This window comes from Crocodylus porosus, unplaced genomic scaffold (genome assembly GCF_001723895.1).
Source record: "Crocodylus porosus isolate Cpor-Errol unplaced genomic scaffold, CroPor_comp1, whole genome shotgun sequence".
In the NCBI taxonomy this organism is placed as follows: Eukaryota; Metazoa; Chordata; order Crocodylia; family Crocodylidae; genus Crocodylus; species Crocodylus porosus.
In genome coordinates, this window is record NW_017728915.1 from 2,133,868 (window position 1) to 2,140,973 (window position 7,106).

A 7,106-nucleotide genomic window follows, 5' to 3' on the forward strand; every position below is an offset into this window, starting at 1 on the left:
ATAATGCTGGTTCCCTCTCCCCAGGTGCAGCACCCTGCACTTTCCCTTGTTGAACTGCATCCTGTTCAGATCCTCCCACTTCTCTAACCTATCCAGGTCTGCCTGGATGCGGTCCCTGCCTGCCAGTGTATTCACTTTACCCCACAGCTTGGTGTCATCAGCAAACTTGAACAGTTTTGCCTCAGTCTTAACAGGCAAGGTCAGCTCCCAGACTACTGTACCTAGTAGCACAGTTTGGGGAGAAGGTGAGCAGCCAACAGTGGCAAAAGAACAGCTTAGGAACTATTTAGAAAAGCTGGACACATACAAGTTCATGGGCCCAAAAGTGCTGAGATGGCCAATGTGATTGCAGAGCCATTGGCCATCATCTTTGAAAACTCACAGCAATCAGGAGAGGTCCCAGATTGGAAAAGAGCAAACATAATGCCCATATTTAAGAAAGGGGAAAAGGAGGATCCAGGGCACTACAGACCAGTCAGCCTCACCTCAGTCCCTGGAAAAATCATGAAGCAGATCCTCAAGGAATCCATCTTGAATCACTTGGAGGAGAAAAAGGTGATTAAGAACAGCCAGCATGGATTCACCAAGGGCAAGTCATGCCTGACCAACCTGATTGCCTTCTATGATGAGATGACTGGCTCTGTGGATGCAGGGAGACCAATGGATATGGTGTACCTTGATTTTAGCAAGGTAAGGTCTCCCACAATATTCTTGCAGGCAAGCTAAGGAAGTATGGGTTGGATGAATGGATTGTAAGGTGGATAGAAAACTATCTGGAGCATCAGTCTCAAAAAGTAGTAATCAATGGCTTGATGTCTAGTTGGCAGCCAGTATCAAGTGGACTGCCCCAGGGGTGGGGGGACGGTGTCTGGGGGCTGGTTTTGTTCAATGTCTTCATCAACAACCTGGAAGATGGCATAGAGTGCACCATCAGCAAGTTTACAGATGACACCAAGCTAGGGGGACTAGTAGATATGCTGGAAGGTAGGGCTAGGATTCAGAGTGACCTAGACAAATTGGAGGATTGGGCCCAAAGGAATCTCATGAGGTTCAACAAGGGCAAGAGCAAAGTCTTGCACTTAGGACAGAACAATCCCATGCACCAGTACAGACTGGGGGCTAACTGACTGAACAGTAGCTCTGCAGAAAAGGACCTGAGGGTTACAGTGGACAATAAGCTGAATATGAGCCAGCAGTGTACCCTTGTTGCTAAGAAGGTCAAGGGCATATGGAGCTGCATTGGTAGGTGTGTTGCAAGCAGATCAAGGGAAGTGATCATCTCCTTCTATTCAGCACTGGTGAGGCCACATATGGAGCAATGTTTGGTTTTGGGCCTCCCACTACAGAAAGGATGTGGACAAATTGGAGAGAGTCCAGTGGAGGATGACAAAAATGATGAGCAGGCTGGGGGACATGACTTATGAGGAAAGACTGAGGGAACTGGGCTTATTTGATCTAGAGAAGAGGAGACTGATAGGGGACTTAGTGGCAGCCTTCAACTACGTGAAGGGAGGTTCGAAATAGGATGAAACTAGACTGTTCTCAGTGGTGGCAGATGGCAGAACAAGAATCAATGGTCTCAAGTTGAAGCAAGGGAAGTTTAGGTTAGATGTTAGGAAGAATTGTCTCACTAGGAGGGTAGTAAAGCATGGACGATCTAGTTAGGGATGGTCCTGCTTTGAGCAGGGGGTTGGGCTAGATGACCTCCTGAGGTCCCTTCCAACCCTAACTTTCTATGATTCAATACTCAGTCTAACAAGCATCACCCGAAGTGCTTTGGAATGTTATCAGAAAAACCTGAAAATGGATTACAAAAGTATTAAGCAAGTTTCATTTGATGAAGGTGGTCTTTAAAGTCAGAGCAGGAAATCTGCTCTTGGTGCTGCAATTCATCCGGTGGTAGGAACACCTTTCCTCATGGAGGGAGGCCAGCCTGGCAACCCTTTCACAGAGTTGATGCAACTTCACTGATGAACACAACGAGAAACTCCTAGTCAAAGCATTTGTCCTTTTTCACAAGATACGTGGCATAATTTTAGAGAAACTGACAGCTGAAGAGCTGGGAAGAGTAAAAGGTAAGCAGGGAGGGATAAACTGCCGAGTTTAAAAAGTTAGCAGAGAAGACAAAGAGTGGTGAAAAAGACACCCACTGTCAGGACATCATAAATGTATGCAAATTTAGTATTGACATGAGCCATATAAACGCCCACAAGGAAAGGGTGATGCCCAAGTCTGCCAGCAAACAGGAAAATCAGGCTTGATGTTCCTTGCACTTACAAAATAAAAATCAATCAATAAATAAAATCAGATCCTCCTCCTCAGGGTCTCTTCATGTGAGACTGGGCAGCAGAAGAGTGTACAAGCTAGATGTTTTAACTCCTTTGCAATTCACCAGTATTAAATACAGACTCCAAAGTCTGTTTCTGCAGCAATGTTGAGCCCTATCACAAGATGTATCGGCATAATTAGTCGTCCTGTTTTAATCAGTCCAATTTGCACATTTAGAGAAAGGACATTAATTTTATGCGACAAAATACTATAAACTTACATTCTGAGCCACCAATAGTTTGGGTACAAACTCTTTTTTTCTGTTTTGGTCTCCTCTTTGACTCTAGGCAATTTAAAAAAGCTATCCTAAAAGCCAGAAGATGCTGCTGTGCAAAATCACAAGCAGACCCAGTCTATGGAATGGCAGACCACCTCTAAGAGAGGTTAGACTGAATTAACTTAAAAGCAACTGGTTGCTGAGATGGCATCTGCTTATTACTGTTGCAAAGTAAACAGAGCTACAGACCCTCAGGGGCTGGGCCTAGATAAAACTCATGTAAGGCAAGACAGAGAGAAAAAAACCAAGCAGTGTGTCTAGTAAAAGTTCTGAGAAAGAAGAAAGTGATCTTTCAGTCCATGTGTTTGAGGGTTTGGTCTCTGCTCTGTTTGCCTGACTGTCTCTTATCTCTCTCTTCAGCAATGGTCAGATGGATTCCCTTTCCAAGGGGAAGGGAGATCCACAGCTTGTTATACTGGAAACTCCTGGTGTTGTACAGCTAGAAGTTGTTATGGTAACAGTTCTTCTGCACCTGGGAGGCCTTTCCTCTCACTTTAGGAAACAGCTCACTTGACATCTTTGGATTTCTTTCTACACTAAACCTACACCAGTGAACATCTGTTCCAGTTCCACAATAAAGCTGAACATGTGCAAAAGTCTGCATAGACACTTATCACCATTCAAGTCAATTAGGAACAGATCTAGGCTAAACAGAAATAAGGTGTTCAAACTAAAATGACAGCATCCACACAGGGGCTTGCAAAGTTAAATTATTTAAGAAACAAGTACAACCTTAAAATGAAATCTGAATCCATTAGGAAAATGTGACTAAAGATTTCTAATAGTGAAGAGAACCTTACTGCTTACAAAGGTATACTTACTGACTCATTAGAAGCCAGATTAAATTAGCTCTGAGTTCAGATAGTGAAGCATCACAGCAACACACAGCTTCATGAAAGGACCTGCTAAGCTTGCCCTGAGATCACTTTTCAGTCACATCCAGTTGCTTCCACATATTTAAAAAGGAATTGGGCTTTCAGATGAAAATGCTTTTACCACTAACCTGCCTGTGCAAGGTCAGCCACAGCTAGTAGGTTGTTTGGACTACTTAGAGGGTGGGGAACCAGACAGCAGTCTCAAGTCAATGTGTAAGTTTAGCTAATGGCTGTCACTGAGCAGTAGCAGAAGTTTCTGGAGATGGGAAGCTTATGGCTAGCAGAGGCTTCTGCCCTGATGCCCCTGTGGCTGTTCCCCAGCCCTCCCTTGTCTGAGAATTGAAATTCAAGTAAGAATGGGGGGGAGGGGAAACCGCTGGTGATTGCCCCATTCTGTGGGGCTCGCAGGACTCTGGCTCTGTCTCTCCATGTGCCGCTCTTGGCCAGAGTACCAGGAGTACCATGTGTAGGCATGGAGCCTGATGGCGCAGGACTTACCACGGCTCCTGGCACTCTAGCGCAGGGGTGGGTAAAATATGGCCCATGGGTCAGATCTGGCTTGCCAGGCCATCAAAGATGACAGGAGCCAGGGGTAGTAGGGGAAGTCATGGCAGGACCCTGAACAGCATTCCCACCTGGCCCTGCCTCCCTTCCCCTGCCCAGTTGGAAGCCCCTGCTTAGCAGAGGCTTCTGGCCTCAGACTGTGGGGCTGTTCGTGCCTCCCTGTGCCAGAGTGGGAAATTCAAGTAAGAGCGGGGAGGCAGGGGAGAACCGGGTGATCACTCCAGTCTTTGGGGCCGGGCCAGGCCGGTTCCTGCTGAGTCCCGTGGTCTGCTGGCTAGCCTTCATTTCACAGCCAGCAGTGCCCCTGCTTCCTCAGCTTTTCACTTGCAGTCCTGACTCTGCTTACCAAACACACATTGGACAGAACTCTTTGCAAAGTAGTTCTGTGCTGATACTGTGTAAGGAGCAGGCTACAATAACCCAACGCTGCCTGTGGAGTGTGGGGACCTGGGAACCTTCAGGGCTGAACCATGGTTTCATGACACTAATGTCTGGAGGCTTGGAGAGCTCTGGCAACTGTTGGTGTGAGGTGATGGTTTGTCCAACACAATGGCTAGACTGTTTTTCAAAGGCATAAACCTTGCAACAATCTAAATGTGTGTTCCAGCAGTCTTAGCACAGTGCCAATGGAAACATGAACGCTTATAAATCCAGCTCTGTTCCCTGTATGATTAGTGGCTGCCTGATACTTTACTGAATTGTGCAAGTGTGTGCACACACATTCTCTCTCTCTCTGACTCTTCTCTATTTGGCTTTGACATATTCCTTCCTCCTCCTGCTCCTTTCTGGCACCTCCTCAATCTCATTTCTTTTTCTTTTGCTATTCCCAGGAGGTAGAATGTTACCTTTTTTCTCTTTCCAGGTTTTTCACTAAAGTTAAAAATGAGCTTTCTGGTAGACCTCTATTTCCTATGTTCCTTTTAAAATATTCCTTCACTAAATGCATCCTGTTCCCTCATTTGATGCACCTGTGGCAGAAATCTTCAAATATTAAACACTGTTTTTTTCATTGAATATATTTATGCTTTTACTTTTCTTTTCACTGCTTTGTTTACATTGTGACCCTTCACTTGATGTCTCTATGACAGCTTCTCCAAGCAGGCCAAAAGAAAAATGCTCTGTGGGCCCTTGCAGCTTCTCCTACATTTAAATTTAGAAAGTTTTTAAATCTACGTTGCACTAAAACAACATCTCCTTTCCACTCTTTCTGTTAGACTTGCTGATAATCACTTTGATTCTAACATTGTTCCTCTATTTTCTGTTTCATTTTGTTCAGTGACTATTATTATCCTTACCCCAAGATGTTGCACTCATGATCCCACAAGAACCATGGTGTACGAGTTCTTCCTGATTCTTGAATTAGAAATGTATTTCCTATCACCAAAGTCCATTATCTCTTCTTTTTTCCTATTTAATGGCTGGGAGTTTAGGATGAAAATCTGTTTTCATTGCCTTTAATTCTAGCAAAAGACCCTGTCAGGAAATAATTTTATCTCATGGTTAGATTGGTATATAGAGTGTGGCTTTTGCTTTCCTCTGTAGCAGGGGGTATAGCCCTCTTTCTGAGATCTCTTGAGCTTATATAAATAGCCCTTACAGCAGCAGGATGTTGGCTGTTATGGTCCCCTTGCTTTACCTGTGACAGTTTACAGTGCTATATCTTGTGTTGTGTCAGGGTTGACTGTGCAGTTCTACTAAGCAGTTGGACAATGGATTTGTATAGGATGGTTTGGACAGGGATGATCCTGCATCAGACAGGGGGTTGCACTAGGTGACATATGGAGGTCCCTTCCAGCCCTGCTTCTCTATGACTCTGTATCAGATGTCTGGCTGAGATATCTTTTTATGTTTTGCTAAGTGTAGGTACCTGCTTATCTCATTCTATGAGTTTTAATTCTAACTAGGCAATGGCTCTATTTAGAGGTGGCCATTCAATACATAGACTAGTTTTTTTTGGGGGGTACATCGATTTTAGGAGACTGATGGAAACAGATGTGTTCCTGCTTTCCTGCAGCAGAATCTTGGCAGGTGGATTAAGCTGATTTTTAAGAAGAAAACTGAAGCTGAAATGAGAAGGTACTTACTGCATAAAAAATGGGATGATTGAAGGAAGGTCTGAAGTCAAGGACAGAAGACAGACATAAGAAGTTGAAAAGCGTCGAGAAGAATGCAAGAAATGAGAGAACGAAGAGAAGTGCAGATCTCTAGGTGATGACAAGACTAGTTAAGGTTTTGAAGATTAACTTGAAATTGAACTTCCAAGACAAGGAGGCAGGTCAGAACTTGCAAGGCTGAAGCACTGAGAGGGGAAGATGACTTTACTCTGGAGTATTTCGAACAGGTCAGAGGTAAAGAGACGCGAGTCAGAGGGAGACACAGGCACCTTGTCATCCAGATAGCAGAATCATAAGAGTCTGGAAGGGACCTTAGGAGGGCATAGGATGGTTCCCAAGTAGATCATCCCAGCCAGGGCTTGGTCTACCAGGGTCTTTAAAGCCTCTATCCTTCCCAGGGCCTATGGGTGGGAGGGGGCAGGGGTAGGAGGGCCATTTGACCCAGGCCTCTCATTCATGGAGGTCCTCAAATTTAAACTTTTGATGTTATCTCCAAATGAGGTTATACATACAGACACAGAGATACACTGACAGGATTGAAAGAAGATGTTCATCATACAACTTCAAACTTGTGTCCTATTGCCAGGCCACACTGCCTGTGTAGTGCACTATGAATTAATATTTTTTTAATATACTGGGAGCCTCAGAAAATGGAAGTGGCTCGGGCCTCTCTCGATCTCTGAGAGAGCCTGATCCTTCCACCGGCCACCCTGGCACAAGGAGTCCGCTCGGTCTCTGACTAGTCCACGGAGCAGAGACAGTGTGTATCAGACGTGGGCAAGAGAGAGCCCAGACACGATACAAGTCAGGGAAGCAGCCCACTGCGAGCAGTGGGGCGGCGCAGCGGCTTCCCCCGCGGGAGGGAGGTACGGGTACGGGGCCGGCAGCCGAACCCCGTCCCACCCATTCAAGGCCCTGCGCGGCGCCGAGGGCTCCGGCTACGCGGGT